The 19,173-nt window shown below is 46.1% G+C and overlaps 1 long non-coding RNA gene across 3 annotated transcripts in view; it reads left to right on the forward strand.

Moving 5' to 3' along the window:
* The window catches only part of LOC133502116 (uncharacterized), an 82,523-nt gene that overhangs the window by 39,495 nt on the left and 23,855 nt on the right, over positions 1-19,173 (forward strand). For all 3 annotated transcript variants that reach the window (XR_009795364.1, XR_009795363.1, XR_009795362.1), the window contains exon 3: positions 560-688. This is a non-coding gene — a long non-coding RNA (uncharacterized LOC133502116). The remainder of the gene's footprint in view (positions 1-559; positions 689-19,173) is intronic.

Raw genomic sequence — 19,173 nt, forward strand, 5'->3', positions numbered from 1 at the left:
TTTTTGTTTTTAAATATTGTCTTCAGCGCAAATAGGGTGTGACGAAAGTGCAACCAGCTGCCGGCTTGCACGAAAACCTCGCCACCGGGCCACAACAATCGTTCATCCGTCACGTACCTTCAACACCCACGCTTTTTGGGGGCAAACAAAAGTCTGGGTTTCCTTTTTGAAGTACACACGCTTACACGTTTAAAAAAAAAAAAAAAAAAAAAAAAAAGAAAGAAACCGCTCTTGTCCTGCCACTCAACCGCGATGATGTATTCACGTTTTTTGTTTTTGTTTTGGGAGTTTACAAATGCACACTTTGCGCCTCTCTCCTCTCCTTTCTCCGCATATGACATCCACAAACACTTACTCTTCTTCTTCTTCCATTCACTGGCTCATTATTAAGAAGAAAAAAAAAAAAAAAGAAGCCCCTGAGACTCAAAAGCGTCATCATTCATGTTCAAATGAGCGTTTGTTTGCTTGGCCACAAAGAATCGCACGGCGCTTTTCATTCTAATTATTGTATGCACTTTACATTAAGCGCGCTGTTTGTATATTTGTGCGTCGCGTTTAGGTGCCAAGGATCCCGGAGCCTTGGGGGGGTGGCTTCGCTGCCACGGTTGGATAAAGAGCAGATGGCGACCCTGACCGGGCAGTTTCCCACGTTCTATTCAGGTCCGCCTCGCCGCCGGCGGGACGACAGGTTGGTTTGGTTTCTTCAACGCGCTCGCTGTCACAAGGCAAGAAAAAGGAACAAAAACTTTTGTGCGGATTCGAGTGGGCCGCCCCGCGCCGTCCAGTTAGCAAAAGAATGGGCCAAAGCGGGCCTTTGCCGTGACTAGAAAGAACCGGATTTAATGTGTTTAGAATTAGTCTCGTTATCCCTAGATATCAACTGATGCGATTGAGAGAAACAAATACAATACATACCAAAAACAAAATTACCGTAATTTACGGACTATAAGCAGCGACTTTTTTTCACACGCTTTACAAACCTTGCGGTTTATGTGGTGATGCTGCTAATTTGTGCATTTTTTTCTAACGGCCCCAAAGGGGCACACGAGCGGAAAAGTTAAGAGTGAGACTGGTGGAATATATGTGCCAAGGAAGTGACTTTTACCGGTCTGGAGGTGTTATGACTGCACTCGTGTGTTACTGCTGTGTCTAAGAGATTTTTACCAGTATGTTTTTTTTTAACCGGCTCTGTTGCTAGCGTTACCGTTAGTGCGGCGTCAGCGTTAAACTTTTTTCCAACAGGCGCAAGGGGGCACTCGAGCAAAAAAGGTAAGAGTGAGACAGGCGGAATATATGTGCTGAGGAAGTAACTTTTACCGGTCCAGCAGCGTTAGCACTGCCTTGTCTCGGTGATTTTTACCAGTATATATTTTTTTAACTGGCCCTGTTAGCATTAGTGTGGCATTAGTGTTAGCGTGGCACTAGCGTGGCGCTTGCATTAGCGTTAGCATTAGCGCAGCGGCGGTAATATTAAATTTTTTTCCTGACGGCTGCAAGGGGGCACTCGAGCAAAAAAGGTGAGACCCCTGGAATATATGTGCCAAGGAAGCGACTTTTACTGGTCCGGCCCTGTTAGCGCTGCGCTAGCGTGTTACTGCCTTGTCTCAGTGATTTTTACTCGTATTTTTTTTTTTTTTAACTGGCCCCGTTAGCGTGGCGGCGCTAGTGTTAAGCTTTAGCATTGCAGCGCTAGTGTTAGCGTTAGCGTGGCAACTCTAGCGTTAAACTGTGTGTACTGTCTTTCATTGTAAATATCTCGTGTTTCAATGTGGGTTTCAATGTGGGCACTTGGGCCTTTTACGCAGCTGCGATGTATGTATTTACCAAATGGTATTTCCTTTACAAATGTACTGGGTGAGGCTTATAACCGAGTGCGCTCTGTAGACCGGGGGATTACGTTAATGGCAGTTATTTCTCCAATAAAAAGCTAGATCCTTAAAATAATTCTTGACAGAAAAATAATAGCTACATTTGTCAAACAAACCGCTACTGTAATACCAAGAAAAAAAAAACTAAATTCTTGACCCCTACCCCACATTAAGTAGTGTATTAATTGAAAGTAATATATAATTGTATGCTCTCGAATAGTAAAAGTGATCCATGTATAAGTAGTCTCCAATAAGTGCGCCCCACCCCCATAGCAATCGAACCACACGGCAGTTAATAGCCGTTCAAATTGAGCTATTTAAACACTTAAAATGTTGTACTAGACCACAAACAAACTTATCCTACAGCTGCTGTCATTTAAAAATGTAACTATTACAGCCCCGTGTGGCATGAAGTCACGAAACGTTTCTCTCGTTGGCACGCGTTTTGTTCACAAATGCGCAGGGGAAGGGACCGGGTGGAACGCGAAGGCTGTCGGGCGGTCTTAACGCCTCTCAGCGCTGAACGACTGGAGGTCAAAGGGCGACTTGTGATGTACGCATACATTTGAAATAGTATTTGGACCGATTGTTGGAAAGGGGCCATAATGTTGAGGCTCATTCTGGTTCTCTACTGGCTTGTAAGAATGTACGTAAAATTAAAAAATCCACACAGATTAAAATTAAACATTTTAACGGCACTTAGTATTAGCAAAAACCTTCAAAACGAAATGTCAGGAAAACTTTACCAGACCAGCTAAAGTGTTGCTGGAGTTATTCCGAGGCACTGTAAGTGGTGGCAGTTTTGTACTGACATGCGTTTTCTTTCGAGCAAGGGTGTGTAGACTTTTCATATCTGCTCTACACCCTTCTCGATAAGTCGGACTCTTCGCCAAAGCCGCAATCCTTTACACGCGAGCCCCCTTTACCGTCGCGTGTTGGTTATCAATGAAAATGAAAATGATCCTCCTGTTGGATGGATGCGGATGCGTCACACGGCAGCTCCGTCCGCCCGGAAGGGTCTCGGCTCGGGGGCTGACGTTTGCTTCCGTCCTGGGCCCCGTCTGGCATCCATTGTCTGGTCGCCCAGAGCGACAGGTGCCATTGTTCCCACGCAGACAGTTGCCGTGTTGGCACACTTCGGAGGTGTAGCTTGTCCACAAACACATTATATATATATATATATCCGTCCATCCATTTTCTGAGCCGCTTATCCTCACAATATACCAGCCGTCGTCGGCCAGGAGGCGGGGTACACCCTCAACTGGTTGCCAGCCAATCGCAGGGCACATAGAGAGAATATATATAATCACAGATAGCAGCCTCTCTTGGCTGTTTCCTGCGTGTGCTCATCTGAGACGGGCCCCGCCGAGACAGGAAGTGGCGTCGGGGTCACTTCGGGGCGCCGGAGGCGGGCAGGTGTCTCGTCTGTGGCTTTTCCCGTGAGAAGCGCAATTGTTTGTCTTCTTGTCTCAGGAAAAAAAAAAAGAAGAAAAAAGTCTGTCCTCCTGAGGGGGGGAAAAAAAAAAAAACATTCAAAGATGGAAAACATCTCCGCTTCTTCCAGACGGCTCAAATGTGGCATCGCCATGTTTCATTTTTGACGGTAATGTGTTATGACTGACAAAGTTTGAAATTTCATCGCGGGCGACATGCGAGGCCACAAAACTGCCAGCACACTTGTGAACATCTTGTATGTGTAGTCCCCCCCCCCCCTCGCCCCCCCCCCCCCCGCCTTTTCAAGTTCTTCTCTCACGAGATGCACATCTGGCCTTGCTGCCCGTGTGGCTTGTGCTCCGTCGAAATCAGTGTCAAAACAATAATTATTTCCACAGCACCGTTAAAAACGTGTTTACAAGTTGCACTGATCGAACGAGAAATCAACAATTAAACAAAACGTCGTACGAAGCAAACCTGGCGTGGATGATAATCACGATTGTACTTCATAAAAACAAAGCCGCGGTTGGGGCTCGTGAAGGAGAGGAAGGCAAGACAAAAACACGGAGGACGTAAACGTGCAGGGGAGGAAAAGCAGGAGTCCGGGAATCTAAAAAAAAAAAAAATGTTGTTTAATGTCCAAACGTCAAAATAAACAAGAGTCCAATCATCAAAGTGTCAAAGAAAACCTTAAATAAACCTAAACTGGAAACGAGACAAGACGCGGCGCAGAGAGACAATGAAAGAGCACAGATGGACGGACCAGAACAGAAAACTGCACCTGGACCCGATCGGATGTGATTGGTCAACACAAGCGAGGAGGTTGTTGTTGTTGTTGTTATTTTTGTTTTGTTTGCATCGGCCAGGGAGGCTCCACAGGTGTTCCAGCGTCAGCGTGGTGAGTTTTGGAGCACAGTTGAAGAGATGACTCGACGTCGACGCTGATAGTTGTTGAGCTCGGGACGCCAGCCCGAACGGAGTTGCGATAGCGTCGATCTCACGGCCCGCGGGAATTTGTCTTTCGGATTCGGCTGCCGCAGGGGGGAAGCCACTCAACGCGATGTTGGGTTTGTAGGGGGCGAATCCCGTCGGCTAAAGCGGTTCGATGGATTGCCGAGAGGCCGCGCCCGTTGTCCTCCGCGTCGACGGACGGCCGATGAATGTACTGCTCGATATCTCGGACGGTTTTGGGCAACGATTAGGATGTCTGGCGTGGGGCCAGACCAAGGAGATCATCCTCGCGACGTGTCAGGAAGATCGATCCTCACTAGGGAGGAGGTTAACAAGAACAGGTGTCACGAATTGGGCCCACGAGACCTGGAAAACGGGAAACAAAAACGACTCAACCAGCAGCAATGGCACAATGTAAAGAATTAAACTGTTTTTGCGTCATGATTTTATGCTGCTATAGAATTCATTGTGTTGCTTGTTCTGGTGTGCCATTGTAGGGCGCCATGGGGCAGTACCGTCATGCAGACAAACAAAAAAATAATTTCACATCTACTGTGTCTCAGTAAGATGCTGTATTATTTGTAATTTTTCAGAGGATAAAGAAGATATGTATAACATTACTAAATCAGTATTATTTTATTTTATGTCTACATGTGTTGCTCCATTATTTGTGTTCAAATATTTATTGCTTAATTGGGTCTAAAACTTCAACTATCGCTGCTAATTTGAGCATTTCTATGTCATTTCCCATTTTATACTAGCATTAAGCTAGCAGGGCTTTTCAGTTATTTTGCTTTAAGTGCAAAATGTGTGATTCTCTGTTTTATGTTTAGGGTTAGGGTTAAGCCTTTTTTTTTTTTAAAGATGAATTGTTCATTATTAATCAAACGTCTGCTTAGCGTTAAGTGCGTTCAATTAGGTGCACTCCCGCCACACTTCGCTTCTCTCAAGTTTGTGCTTGCAAGTCAAACCAAAAAGAAGAAAAAAAAGCCAAGATGACAGCTGGTAGGAGCTGAAAATGTCCTCCAATTCTGGAATGACACCACATCGTGCTTTTAAGGACACCCGAATACGCTTGCGTCGACATGTACCGTAATTTCCGGCCTACAAGCCGCAACTTTTTCACACGCTTTCAACCCTGCGGCATATGCGGTGATGTGGCTGATTTGTGCATTTGTTTCTAACGGGTGCAAGGGGGCACTCGAGCGGGAAAGGTAAGCGTGAGACCAGTAGAATATATGTGTCAAGGAAGTGACTTTTACCGGCCCTGTTAGCGCTGCACTAGCGTTAGCGATGCGCTAGCGTGTTGCTGCTGTGTTATTGCTGCGTCTGATTTTTTTTTTTTTTTTTTAACCAATATTTTTTTTTTTTTTGTAACCAGCCCTGTTAGCGCCATGCTATCATGTTTCTGCTGTGTTACTGCCCCATCTCAATGATTTAGGTATGTTTTTTTTTTTTTTTTAATTTATATTAGGGTTGTGCTACAGTGTTGCTACTGTGTAGCTGCCGCATTATTATTATTTTTTTTTCTTTTTTAACCAGGCCTGTTCGTGCGACTTTTTTTGCAAATATCTTGTTTCAATGTGGCCACTTGCGGCTTTTACGGAGGTGCATCTTATGTACGGTATGTACCAAATGCTATTTCCTTTGCAAATGTACTGGGTGAGGCTTATAATCAGGTGCAGTCTGTATGCCGGAAATTACGGTAAATTTACAAAACCCTTTTTTTTTGTTAGTTAAGCCACTTGAATCTATACAGCCCCTCTGAGTTTTGCGCTTGCAGCTGACCTTTATGCAATTACGTGCCTGCTTGCTGTATTTGTGGAGTGGACAAGCAGCGCAGTGTTCAGCGTCTGCCTCGGGAGAATCCAAACAGAAGGGTTGCAAAATGGATTTGCAAATGTAAGGGGTTAAACACGCGACCTTTGTATAAAGACTCGCGTTATTGGCTTTCGTCGGAGGCGGCGCATGACACGCACGCACACACGCGCAGACCATGATCCTTGTTCAAATACACGCATACAGTCTAAACAAGCTCCCAAACAAGACGCTTGAATGTGAAACTCCAGCCGTCCCTTTGAAGCGCCAGCCGAGGCACAAGCGCCGCTGTGAGGTAGCGCGTGTGTCCCAAAATCCCTCATCAAGACCGCTCGTCACACTCGCAAACGTCGCACGTGTCTGCAGACGGCCGGATTATCTGTTTGGGATCAAAGGTCAGCCAGCGCGAGCGACCGATCAATGCGAAGACCCGATGGATACCGAATGGATGTTTCGGAAAGGATTAGATGCCTTTGATGGGGAGAGGAAGTAGTGATTCATTTTCGCTAAAGTGAGTGTTAGAAATGGCAACATGAGTCATCCCATTTTATTCATTTAAGGCTTTTGACCTCGATAACATCCCCCCCAAAATGGATTCCATGCTGATGGTGTGCATGTTGAAAGTGACGATCTCAGATTGCGATCTTTCACAAAGATCGTAAACAACAGGCGTTAAATTGTGTGTTGGGGGTTAGTTGACAACGGGTGTCAAGTGGTGGAAACTGCCAAATAAAAAAAAAAAAAAAAGGTTATGCTATTTAAGTACCTCTGATGGGTTTCACTATGGAACATTTATGAGTGCAATTTTAAGTGCAGAAGATGGTTTCAAGTGATGGAATTGGAAGTGTTAATGGAATTCAATTACAGTTAAAGAAACCAATCGATAATTTCGAGGAAGCCAGCAAACGCATAAGTCATGTAAACAAAACGTGACTTTTAATAAACGTGTCCATGGTGCATGGGAATCGATTGTGCTATATCTACCCACGGCGGCACAGTGGAGTAATTGGTTAGAATGTTGGCCTCACAGTCCAGAGGACTGTGATTCGAATCCCAGCTGCGCCTGTGTAGGGTTTGCATGTTATCCTTGTGCCTGTGTGGGTTTTCTCCGGGCACTCCGGTTTCCTGCAACATTAAGTAGAGACTCTAAGCTGCCCTGTGATTGTGAGTGTGGATGGTTGTTTGGCTCTATGTGGCCGGCGATTGGCAGCTCAGGGTGTAACCCGCTTCCTGCCTGATAACTGGGATGGACTCTAGCATTCCCGTGACCCTTGTGAGGATAAGCGGCTTGGGAAATGAATGGTGATGTGACAGCGAAAGGAAAAAAAATCACAAGAAACTGACACCAACCATATCAAAGAGGGTGTGTGTGTGTGTGGGGGGGGGGGGGTGTTAATGCATCAGCAGGTTAATGCAGCGTGTGTTTGTGTGTAAACGGGACGGCGTGCTTGTTGTCATGCATCACCGTTGGATTGTGAGGGTCAGGGTGGATGCATCGTCTCTTTCTCCCACTGTGACAAGAGTGGAGAAACGTCCCAGGAGACCCGACCCCTCCCTATCTCTGCAAAGCCATTTGTCTCCCTTACCTTAAGATGCTTTAACCAGCGCCACGCCAAGCAGTGCCAGTCTCGAGTTTCACCTGAAGGTCTTTAAGATAACCGCGGCGCTATCATGCCGCGGTTGCAGCTCGGGCCTGCCGCACGCTGAATGATACACCTCAACATGACTGAAGCGTGCGGGGTTCTGCAACTACTTTTCATGTGTGGCCAACTAGTGGCTAGTAGTTTTGTAGTTTATATATTACAGATTATACGTGCACTCACTGTGGTGGTCTGACCGTTCTGCCCCATCCGCACATCTACCGCTGACCCATTCTAGCCTCTCCTGCCCGAGGAGTACCTGGAAGGTTCCAGACTATTGCTCAACTGATCACTTTAAACATACTCTCCTTGAGGTCTTGACACCATTTGCACAGTGACTGTCAGGTGACCGTCTGTCTGCTCTCGTACTCAACACGTACGTCGTAGCAGGGCGGCCCCAACTACCGGAGACGCATTCTGTGTGTTGTTTACGTACTTGGCCAGTAAAGCGGATTCTGATTCTGATCAAAAGAAACACAATTCTGGACTCCCTGTCATCCATCTACGTGCGCGTTTTCTCACTAAACTTTGCATTTTACGGTATATCCTTTCTTTTTCCCAATGTTGCATGATATCGTCTCCCACTTCAGTCTGCGATTCTCTTCTCCTTGCATGTTTGCAGACAAACAGACACCTGTGGGGTTTTTGCATAACAATTAAAGAAAAGAAGGGAAAACTAAAGACGACGTCAACGGTGACCTCGTCTCAGGAGATCTCCAGCAGGAAGCCACGTATAATGTTTGCCAAATAGAAAGGTACCAGGGCTTCCCTGAAGGAAACCTTAGCGCGTAGGACACCGGATCACCGGCCGGGGTCGTGGGTACAATAGAACCCGCTTTACTAAGCGCTATTCAGCACCGGTAAGGGATACGACATGATCACGTACGCTGAATAGGCAGCTAAGTATCTGCTTTTCCTCCCGCACATGGAATTGTGACATGGTGGCGCGGGGAGTAAATGGGTGAGGAGGGCGAGAACGACGGTGTCACTTTCACCCGTGACATCATTGGCTGGTGGAAGTTTCGCTTGTGCCAACGTGTGGCAATTCCTCACTGCAATTACACAAATACCTTTACTCGGTAGTTATAAAGTCTCTTTTGCCTTCTACATGTGTAAACCGATGCCGTGTGGCATCAGTGGTTAAACGCAGTTCCTGGAGACAACTTCTATTTATTTATTTTTTTAAAACCTTTAAAGACCCGGAAGTAGTCTTTATGTCTAAAGATAACCACTGAACATCTGTGCAAAGAAAGAATTACGTAGTTGATTGTGTAGTTACAGCAAAAATGTTTTTCACTATTTTAGTTTTTGTGATATATATATATATATATATATATATATATATATATTTTTTTTTTTTTTTTTTTAATTTTTAGGTTTTGGCTAAAACGGTGCCTAGTGACGCTCTTTGGAATCCATCATGAGTCCCTCTCCCCTACTATATAAGAACTTAAGCGTCTTCATGAGCATCAGCGGTTTTTTGGGGCAATTGGGATGTACAGTTAGCCACGCCGACGGGTTTTATTGCTGTCATAAGAAGATACAGTGCCTGTCATGGTCCTGCCGGTCCAGCCCTGGCTGTGCAGGTTCCCGCAGGACTTCAATCTAATATGGTGTATTCGGTCCAGGAATTGTCAACACGGGGTGTGCCTTGTGAAAGTATTCAGCTCCCTTGAACTTTTCGACCTTTCGCCACATTTCAGGCTTCAAACAAAGATGTAAAATAATTTTGTTGTCAAGAATCAACAACAAGTGGGACACAATCGTGAAGTGGAATGAAATTTATTGGTTATTTTATACTTTTTTAACAAATAAAAACCTGAAAAGTGAGGCGTGCAGTATTATTCGGCCCCTTTACCTTCAGTGCAGCAAACTCACTCCTGAAGTTCAGTGAGGATCTCTGAACGATCGAATGTTGACTGACGATGATAAATGGAATCCACCAGTGTGTAATCAAGTCTCCGTATAAATGCACCTGCTCTGTGGTAGTCTCAGGGTTCTGTTAAAAGTCCAGAGTGCATCATGAAGTCCAAGGAACACACCAGGCAGGTCCGAGATACTGTTGTGGAGAAGCCGGATTTGGATACAAAAAGATTTCCCAAGGTTTAAACATGTCAAGGAGCACTGTGCAGACAATCATATTGAAGTGGAAGGAGTATCAGACCACTGCAAATCGACCAAGACCTGGCCGTCCCTCGAAATGTTCACCTCGAACAAGGAGAAGACTGATCAGAGATGCAGCCAAGAGGCCTACGATCACTCTGGATGGACTGCATAGATCTACAGCTGAGGTGCAGAGAATCTGTCCAAAAGGACAACAATCAGCCGTACACTGCAGAAATCTGGCCTTTATGGAAGAGTGGCAAGAAGAAAGCCATTTCTCAAAAATATCCATAAAAAGTCTCGTTTAAAGTTTGCCACAAGCCACCTGGGAGACACGCCAAACATGTGGAAGAAGGTGCTCTGGTCAGATGAAACCAAAATCAAAAACAGCTCATCACCCTGAACACACCATCCCCACTGTCAAACATGGTGGTGACAGCTTCATGGTGTGGGGACAGGGAAGATGGTTCAAATTGATGGAAAGATGAATGGAGCCAAATAGAGGACCATTCGGGAAGAAAACCTGTTGGAGTCTGCAAAAGACCTGAGACTGGGATGGAGATTTATCTTCCAACAAGATCCAAAACATAAAGCCAAATTTACAATGGAACAAATAGATAAACGTATCCAGGTGTTAGAATGGCCAAGTCAAAGTCCAGACCTGAATCCAATCGAGAATCTGTGGGCAGAGCTGAAGACTGCCGTGCACGAACGCTCTACATCCAACCTCACTGAGTTGGAGTTGTTTTGCAAGGAAGAATGGGCAAGGATTTCAGTCTCTCTGTGGGAAAAACTGATAGACATTATTTATCTGATCCATTCTTAGGTTGTGGTTCACTAGATTTTGTCATTTCCACTGTATGTTGCCGACAGAAGGAGCAAGCCAAAAGCCACATCTAAAAGTTGGGATCGCATCTACTGTATAGAATACTCGTTTCTCTCTTGCGCTTTAGTATTTATAAACTTATTTAACATTGACGCGTTAATTTAGCAGCTCCCACTGAAGTGGCCACGCGCATCTCTTGAAGATCAGGTGTGCCGCATGCAAATCTCTAAAAGTTGTTTGTTAACTGCAGGGGGGGCTCGGCTAGTGGGGGAGGGGGATGTGTGAGATTCACCTGACCCTGTCAGACTCTTAGGACTGTGTATTTGACCAATGAAATTCATAATTTTAACTACAGTGTACAGACAATGATTTGATGAGCAGTTTTTCAAAGTGCTGGCAGGACTTCAATCTAATCTGGTGTATTCGGTCCAGGAATTGTAAAATTCAGAACATTATTCTTGAACGGCGGAGTAATTGATGTAATATGGAATCATTTGATGTCAAAAATGAAGTGTGCTACAGTTGTTGTGGTAGCCAGCGTGACAGTGTTGCTGCGTCGACGTAGACAATCGTGCAAAAGCGTTATAGCCGTAGGAAAGCGGTCGCCGCAGTAGATCTTCTGCCGTGAGCGTAGCAGGGCGCGCCGGGCAGTTGAACGGGTGCTGCGTGCCGGTGCTACAGTCCGGGCAGACGTCGGTAAATGTGCCGTCGAGGCGGTGTTCGTAGCTGTCCAGCAGGCGACAGAAGCCCGAGAGTAGTTGGTGCGAGGATGGGAGCGTAGCTTCCCGAGGCAGAGACCGTTCGTCGTCGTGAATTGGAGGCGGGGAGCCCCCAAGGACGATGTTCGGCTTGTAGTCCAGCCTGGTGTTGGTGACGGCCGATGTGTGGAGTTCTGTTAATCCGCGCTTGTGTTGTTGGTCGTCTAGCCGTCCGTTGGTACCGACGAACTGGTCTATGTCCGATTGCCAAAGAGAGACGTCGTAGATTTTGAGACGCTGTGATAGATTAGCAAGCGAACGGCGGCGTCTAGATGATGAGTCAGAGGGCGGAATCCGCCCGGGTCGTCTCCCCCCCTCGAGGTCTCGTGTCGAGCAAACAAGTCAAACAACTTCGCCATTGTCCCCCGTAGTGAAAGTCATCGTCGATCGTATTCCTGCACGGTCAAATGAAGCGTTTGTGTGGAAAGCACCTTTTGGATCACAACAAACAAATCTGTCACTTATCAATTTACGGTCATTGTGGGCAGACTTTTATGGAAATTAAAAAAAAAACAACATAATCCTCGTATTGGCTTTATAAAGCACCCAGATGATGATAACATGAGTAGATGTGTTTTATGTTTAAAATAGAAAAAATATACAGACATGTCATGACCTCAGGACAGGTGTTTATGTAAAATGTTCCATCTGAAAATCATTTTCATAGAATCGTGCCCACTGAAAACTTTTCGATGTTGGGGTTTTTCTGCGCTGTCCCGAGAAAGGGGAAAAAACAAACTTGGGTTTGTTTCCGTGGTCACACCTGCAAAGTAACGAAAACATGACGTGACGGCAATATGTATTTCTTTGAGCAGAAATTGTTGGTGCGCTATTCTGATTCTCAATGATGTACGCGTTCAACAGCGAAAGTTCTGACAAAAAAAAAACGCACAGCAGGTCGCCCGGGCGGAATTCTTTCCCATACCGCTACCCATAATTTAGCCAGCTAAAAATATAAACTACTTCTGCTAAAACACTCCCTCCCCTTCAATATTGCAGTATAAATATGCGGCCCGTCTGATTTATTAATAAATTCCATTACGGGCGGGATCGTTTGTCTTTTGTTTACATGATGAATCTCAAATTGAAATAAACGTTCTCATAATCCAAATAAACGTGAAATAACGATGATCTTGATCTTTCTCATTCCTGTCATCACTCGTTCCTGCTGCCACTTTCTTTCTTTGTGCGTGTACAACCCCCCCTGACCCCCGCCCCCCATCCGATCCCTTCCCCCCCCACCCGTTCCTGCACGTTGGATGGGATTCAATTCCGTGCGGCCCACAGGAGAGCGAGACGTGTTTATTCTTGTCGAGCCTCAGGCCATACAGCTGCTCTTGATATTAACCCTGAGACATTTTGCGCCGTGCATCATTTTCAGAAATGATATAGCGAGGATGGAGATTTTTTTGGGGGGGGGCTGTGAGCCACGAGATGCACGGGTCAGGAGATGTTCCGCCCCTTTTCGGCCGTCTTGTTTCTTCTAGTTTCAAGTGACTGCTTGTACAGTATAACTTTGCCACGTTTGCTATGAATATCAGAAGGATTTTCTTTCAAAAATATATTCTACCCATTTCCTGTAAACATTCTTCAGGTAAATCACAAATCTTTGGCGCTAATCCAGAATTCGTTGACATTCATTTTTCATCTTAAATTAATTTCTTCCTTGGAGCCATGTGATAATCCTCTGAAGGATGACTTAAAGCCAAAACACACTTGAGGATTTGAACCTTATTTTCCGCTCATTAAAGGCTATCTTGAACACCAGCCAGATGTGTGTCACAACCCATCGGTACGGAGGTAGGACCCAAATGCAGGACTCCGGAGACGCAAAGGTAGTTCGGGAAAAGTGTATATTCGGTCCAAAGTCGGGGATCAGGCAGACAGTCAAGTGGGGCAGCGGTAATCAGGACGTCGGGCGTGGAGAGCAGGTCCGCGGGCAGGCAGGGGCGGAAGATCGATCACACACGGGTTTACGATCAGAGATACGGGAAGTGCAGGAACGGGGCACGAGTTCCAACGATCTGGCGAAGGACCAGTCGTCCCCCGTTGCGGTCATATCGTTGGACTCTGCATTGTTATATTTTTAATATACTGTATATACAGTTTCACCCGACAGAATATATGTGTGTGAATGAGAGGGGTGGAGGCGAACGAGTGAGGCTACAGGGAGAAGAGATGGCGAGTGTGGATGACTTCAAATACTTGTGGTCAACAATCCAGAGCAATGGTGAGTGTGGTAAGGAAGTTAAGAAACGGGTCCAAGCAGGTTGGAATAGCTGGCGGAAGGTGTCTGGTGTTCTATGTGACTGAAGAGTTTTTGTGAGGACGAAGGGCAAAGTTTATAAAACAGTGGTGAGGCCGGCCATGATGTACGGATTAGAGACGGTGGCAGGAAGCAGAACTGGAGGTGGCAGAAATGAAGATGTTGAGGTTCTCGCTCGGAGTGAGCAGGTTGGATAGGATTAGAAATGAGCTCGTTAGAGTGACAGCCAAACTTGGATGTTTTGGAAGGAACAAGGTTAGAGACAGCAGACTTAGAGGGTTTGGACATGTCCAGAGGCGAGAGAGTGAGGAAATTGGTAGGAGAATGGTAAGGATGGAGCTGCCAGGGAAGAGAGTGAGACCAAAGAAAAAGTTGATGGATGTTGTGAGGGGGGACATGAGGACAGCGGGTGTTCGAGTGGAGGATGCACGAGATAAGCTTGGATGGAAAAAGATGGCACGCTGTGGCAACCCCTAACGGGACAAGCCGAAAGAAAAAGAAAAAGATACAACTTCACCCTCCAAAGTCTCACCAAAAAGTCTCCCCTTGGACAAGACCAACACTTGTTTATCGGCTATTCTTGTACCGTGGTATGAAGCGCCAGCACACGGGTTGCTAACGTTTTTTATGAAGCGATAGGTTTGAGTCGCACTGAATTGAAGTTTAAAAGGAAGCGAGAGCGTTCCAGAGAGTCCCGTTGTCTTCCATTGTAAGTTTGTCAGCCGCCCCCAAATCTGAGACGAAACTTCCCAAGTAGAATTGAGCTACTGCAGCCTCCCCCAAATACGTCAAAGTCATCTTTGTTCGTCATCTTAACTCTATAGCGCCTGAAAAGTTACAATCAGACTGATACTAGTCCAGCAGACAGTGTTACAGCTTGCAACGCTGACAAGTAATTTATCAAATAGTGGAGAACAAAAAAAAACACAAGCAAGCACTCCGGAAAACGCTCACGTGGCGCAGCCCACACCCCCCCACACCCCAATCCGAATCGTACTTCAAATTGAAGCCTCGTGTCAGCAATTGCTACATTTGTTTTTATAACCCAAATTCAGCAAATTATTTTAATGAGGGGGGGGACATAGGCCTCGCTGCACCAGCAGTTTTAAAGGTACTGTTTTATTGGCACACTTAATCCAAAACAAACGCTTGTAACTCGGCGGCTATTTAAGACGCGGCGACATGCTGTCTTGGAAGTTTACCTACACACATTTGCGCTCTCGTATTTTTTATGTACATTTTACGCTAAATGGAGCGGAAGCATATTGGTAGCCTGATGGCGGAATTGCCCAAGTCATTCTGTATTTAAAATCGTGCCCGTTTTGCTTTTCTTGTGCTTCAGGGCGTGGTAATCTTGTGGATTTGGAACGGGTTTTTCTCTTGTTTTTCAAGAACTTTCCGGACTACCTTGGTAATTGTGCTATTATGCTATCGATACGTGTATTCCTCATCTGTGGAGTACATTTATCATACACTCAAGTCATGTTTCATAACCATCCTGACTCTGCATATTGAATGGCATTATTCCTATAATTCAATGCTAAGTAGTCACTGTCACCGGATCCATCAGGATGTGGTTTCTAGCTGTTTATCTGGTTTTCCGGAGTTTCTTCTTCTTTGACTAAAATGAGCAAGACTGATTGATGATATTACGAGCGCTTCGTCTTTGCTGTCATGTGATGGAAAAACTGGGGAAGGACTTGGAGACTTTGTGGCAAATATCTCATGAAAGCCAAAACAACCTCAAAGGAACCAAATTGCTGTTTTTGGGGAGGGGAGGTCTGGAGGAACATGAAGGGCAGATTTAACCCCCCCCCCCAGGCGAATCAATGTGGGGAGTGCGCCGCTCCGGCTCCAGCGGTCTCACAGTTAGTCTGCAGACATTTGTGGCGATCTGCGTGCGATTAGAGCCACTATAATTTCAGTTTAGTCATCGTTTGGTGGCGAACGTGCAGGCCGGTGCCGCACCGGCTGGAAGGAGCGCGACGGCGTCCCGCCCGGCGGACTTCCCCGCCCCCTTCTTCTTCCTCTTCTTTGGGTCGATTTCTGATGCCATTTGGCGCGGGGGACTTGAATGCAGATCAAACCGCACAAGAGTACTCTTAGAAGTAACAGACGTTTCTTTAGAGTCGATTTGTGATGTTCCAAATGATGGATTTCCCCCGTCTATGACTTTGAACTGAAGCTTCACAGCGAAGGGAAGTATCCTGAACGGGTAGTCTTTCATGCTGCTTCCTTTGATTACAAGGGAAGGACCTTCGGTAGGCATCAGAGGGTTTTTTCAGACTTCCTAAAAATGGCCCCCACCCCTTCACAACTCCCACCTCCCTGTCCTTCCGATGAGTGCTGGAAGTGTGGGTGCCATTTAGCCCGAGCGAGTTATGTAATGACAAGGTTCTCCGGACACTGCTCCAAAATGTTGGCTGGTGACTTTGAGGCAGGACTCTGAAGGTTACTCCCCATTTTAATTAGCTACTTTGCGGGATTACAAGTAAGAATCCAAACTAATCCATCATGGTTTGGACGAAAGAATCTGAATCTAATTATTCAATTCTCGAAATTTGGTTAGATGAAGGCCCTTTTCTATTCATTGTGCAACAAAGATCAATAAAGACTTTTGATGGATGACTTTGGCATCAAACATTTATCAGAAACCTTACAAAATGGCGATAGCAAGCCAACGTGCCTTCTCTCAGGTCCACCAGTGTTTAAAAAAATGGATAATTTCCAAAGCCAGTCAATGACAGTTGCCAATATTTCTGTCCATCTCTATTCCATTTTCGAATAGCTGATCTAATTTTACTGACTGGACGAAGATGTTCTTATATCAAATTGGAACTAATCAGATAGTAGCTAGTTGCCCCATTCCAATTCAGGGTCTCCACCGATGGTGGAGCCAGTCTTGACTTTGGGAGGGTTCCTGATTCCTTGTTTATCCTTGATGCTGACATCATGACGCGAGAGTAGAGTGTTGCCATTGGTTCCACTAACTTCAGAATGATTCCGCCGATACGGATTTGAGAATAACCTTAAAACAGCTCCGCCGTTGACATTTTTTTCAAGACTTGGCATCGGCAGACGAAAAATCACAGGAGGCCACAAAGGATCGGAGTAAAACAACGAAAATCTTTTTGAAAAAGGCTCAATTTGGAGGAGTCCTTTATTTGGCACATTTCTCTCTCCGTCGCTCTCTCGCTCTTTTTCTGTCTGTCTGTCCTTTTCTGTCTGTCTCTCTCTCTCTCTCCCTTTCTCCCCCTTTCTCTCTCACTTGCTCTCTATTACTCTTTTTCTGTCTCTTTTCTGTCTGTCTCTCCCTGTCTCTCTCCCCCTTTCTCTCTCTCTCTCTCTGTCTCTCTCTAGCTTTTTTTGCCTGTTTGTCTCTCTCTCTCGCTCTCTCTCTGTCTCTCTTTCACTCTGTCTCTTTTTCTGTCTCTCTCTCCCCCTTTCTCTTTCTCTCTCACTCACATCACTCTTTTTCTCTCTCTTTTTCTGCCTGTCTCGCTCTCCCTCTCTCTCCCCCTTTCTCTTTCTCTCTCACTCACATCACTCTTTTCTCTCTCTCTTTTTCTGTCTGTCTCTCTCTCTCCCTTTCTCCCCCTTTCTCTCTCACTTGCTCTGTATTACTCTTTTTCTGTCTCTTTTCTGTCGGTCTCTCCCTGTCTCTCTCCCCCTTTCTCTCTCTCTCTCTCTGTCTCTCTCTAGCTTTTTTTGCCTGTTTGTCTCTCTCTCTCGCTCTCTCTCTGTCTCTCTTTCACTCTGTCTCTTTTTCTGTCTCTCTCTCCCCCTTTCTCTTTCTCTCTCACTCACATCACTCTTTTTCTCTCTCTTTTTCTGCCTGTCTCTCTCTCCCTCTCTCTCCCCCTTTCTCTTTCTCTCTCACTCACATCACTCTTCTCTCTCTCTGTCTCTTGCTGTTTTTTCTGTCTGTCTTTTTTTCTCTGTGTCTCTCTCTCTCTCTCTCCCTCTTTCTCTCTCTCTCGCACTTGCTCTCTATCAATCTTTTTCTGTCTGTCTGTCTGTCCCTCTCTCTCTCCCCCCCTCTCCCTCCCCCTTTCTCTTTCTCTTTCTCTCTCTCTCTCTCTCCCCTGCACCTCATATCCACCCTAATATCCCCAAGGGATTCTAACTACCGGTAGTTCACTTGTCGTATTGTTTTAACTCGTTATAATCATACCACACCGACGCTTGGCATGATTTTGACCATGTAACTTTCTGTTGCTGTATTATTGAATTCTATTTAACCTGGGGGGAAAAAAGCACGCAAAACCTTAATCCTCTGTCAAAAGATGGACACGCCGCGACTTGCTCACCACGCTACCTTTGGCCTTGCCAAAAACTGAGAGGTTAAGACTTGCGATTTCCTCCCACACGTGCAGGTTAAGGAACTCAGCTTTTTTATTTATTTAACTTTTTTTTTCTTTTTCAGAACAGCGGGGGCGCAATTGGGTCTTTTGGCGCCAACGCTTGCCAAAATAAGAATTCTCCCCCCCCCCCCCCCCCCCCCCACACACGTATCTGTCCTTGGCTCTCTTTCAGTATTTGAGATAACTCTCCCATACAGTCTACCCATCCCCCTCGCCCTCCCCTCTTCCACCTCGCACGCATATACACACATAGATGTTATCTAAGCGTTCGGAGCCAGAGTGGTACACTAGTGACAGCCAAGACTGCTTGTATTGACTTTGTGTCCTAAACCTGCAGCAGAAGTGCAGTTAGGACACGCCAGCCCCGTCAGTGTGCGTTTTCTTGGTCAACAACTGTGCTCAGCAAGGCATTGGATGAAAGGTTGGACCCATGAAAAGTATTGTATGTACTCCTCTTAAAACAAGCGTGCGTACGCACAGTACGTGTTTTGTGTGTCTAATGGAAGCCGATAGGACGAGCTGTCCTGCTGACGTCTCCCTGCAATGATAGGATGGCAGCCAAGTGACCCAGAGTACAAGTTTACTACCGAGTGTCCTGATACTTATGTGTACGTGTGTGTGTGTGTCTGTGTGTGTTCATGTATATATACGCGTGTTCTCACAGAATGAGGAGAGACAGAAAAGAACCATTAACATTCAAATAGAAGCTAAATGCCAAATGGTTTTTACCTCCACGCAAAAACGTTGACACAGTTGTGCATGATTTCTATCCATCCATCCACTTTTCCGGGTCGGCTCACGGGGGAAGTAGCTTCAACAGGGATACCTAGACTTCCCTTTCCCCAGCCACTTCTTCCAGCGCGTCCGGAGGGATCCCGAAGCGTTCCCAAGCCAGCCAAGAGACACAGTCTCTCCAGCGTGTCCTGGGTCGTCCTCAGGGTCTCTTTCCGGTGGGACATGTCCGGACCACCTCACCAGGGAGGCATCCGAATCAGATGCCCCAGCCACCTCATCTGACTCCTCTCAATGCGGAGGAGCAGCGGCTCGACACTGAGCCCCTCCCTGATGACCGAGCTTCTCACCCTATCGCTGAGAGCTCGGACACCCTGTGGAGGAAACTCATTTCGGCCGCTCGCATCCCGGAT

This window comes from Syngnathoides biaculeatus, chromosome 6, assembly GCF_019802595.1.
Source record: "Syngnathoides biaculeatus isolate LvHL_M chromosome 6, ASM1980259v1, whole genome shotgun sequence".
Lineage (NCBI taxonomy): Eukaryota > Metazoa > Chordata > Actinopteri > Syngnathiformes > Syngnathidae > Syngnathoides > Syngnathoides biaculeatus.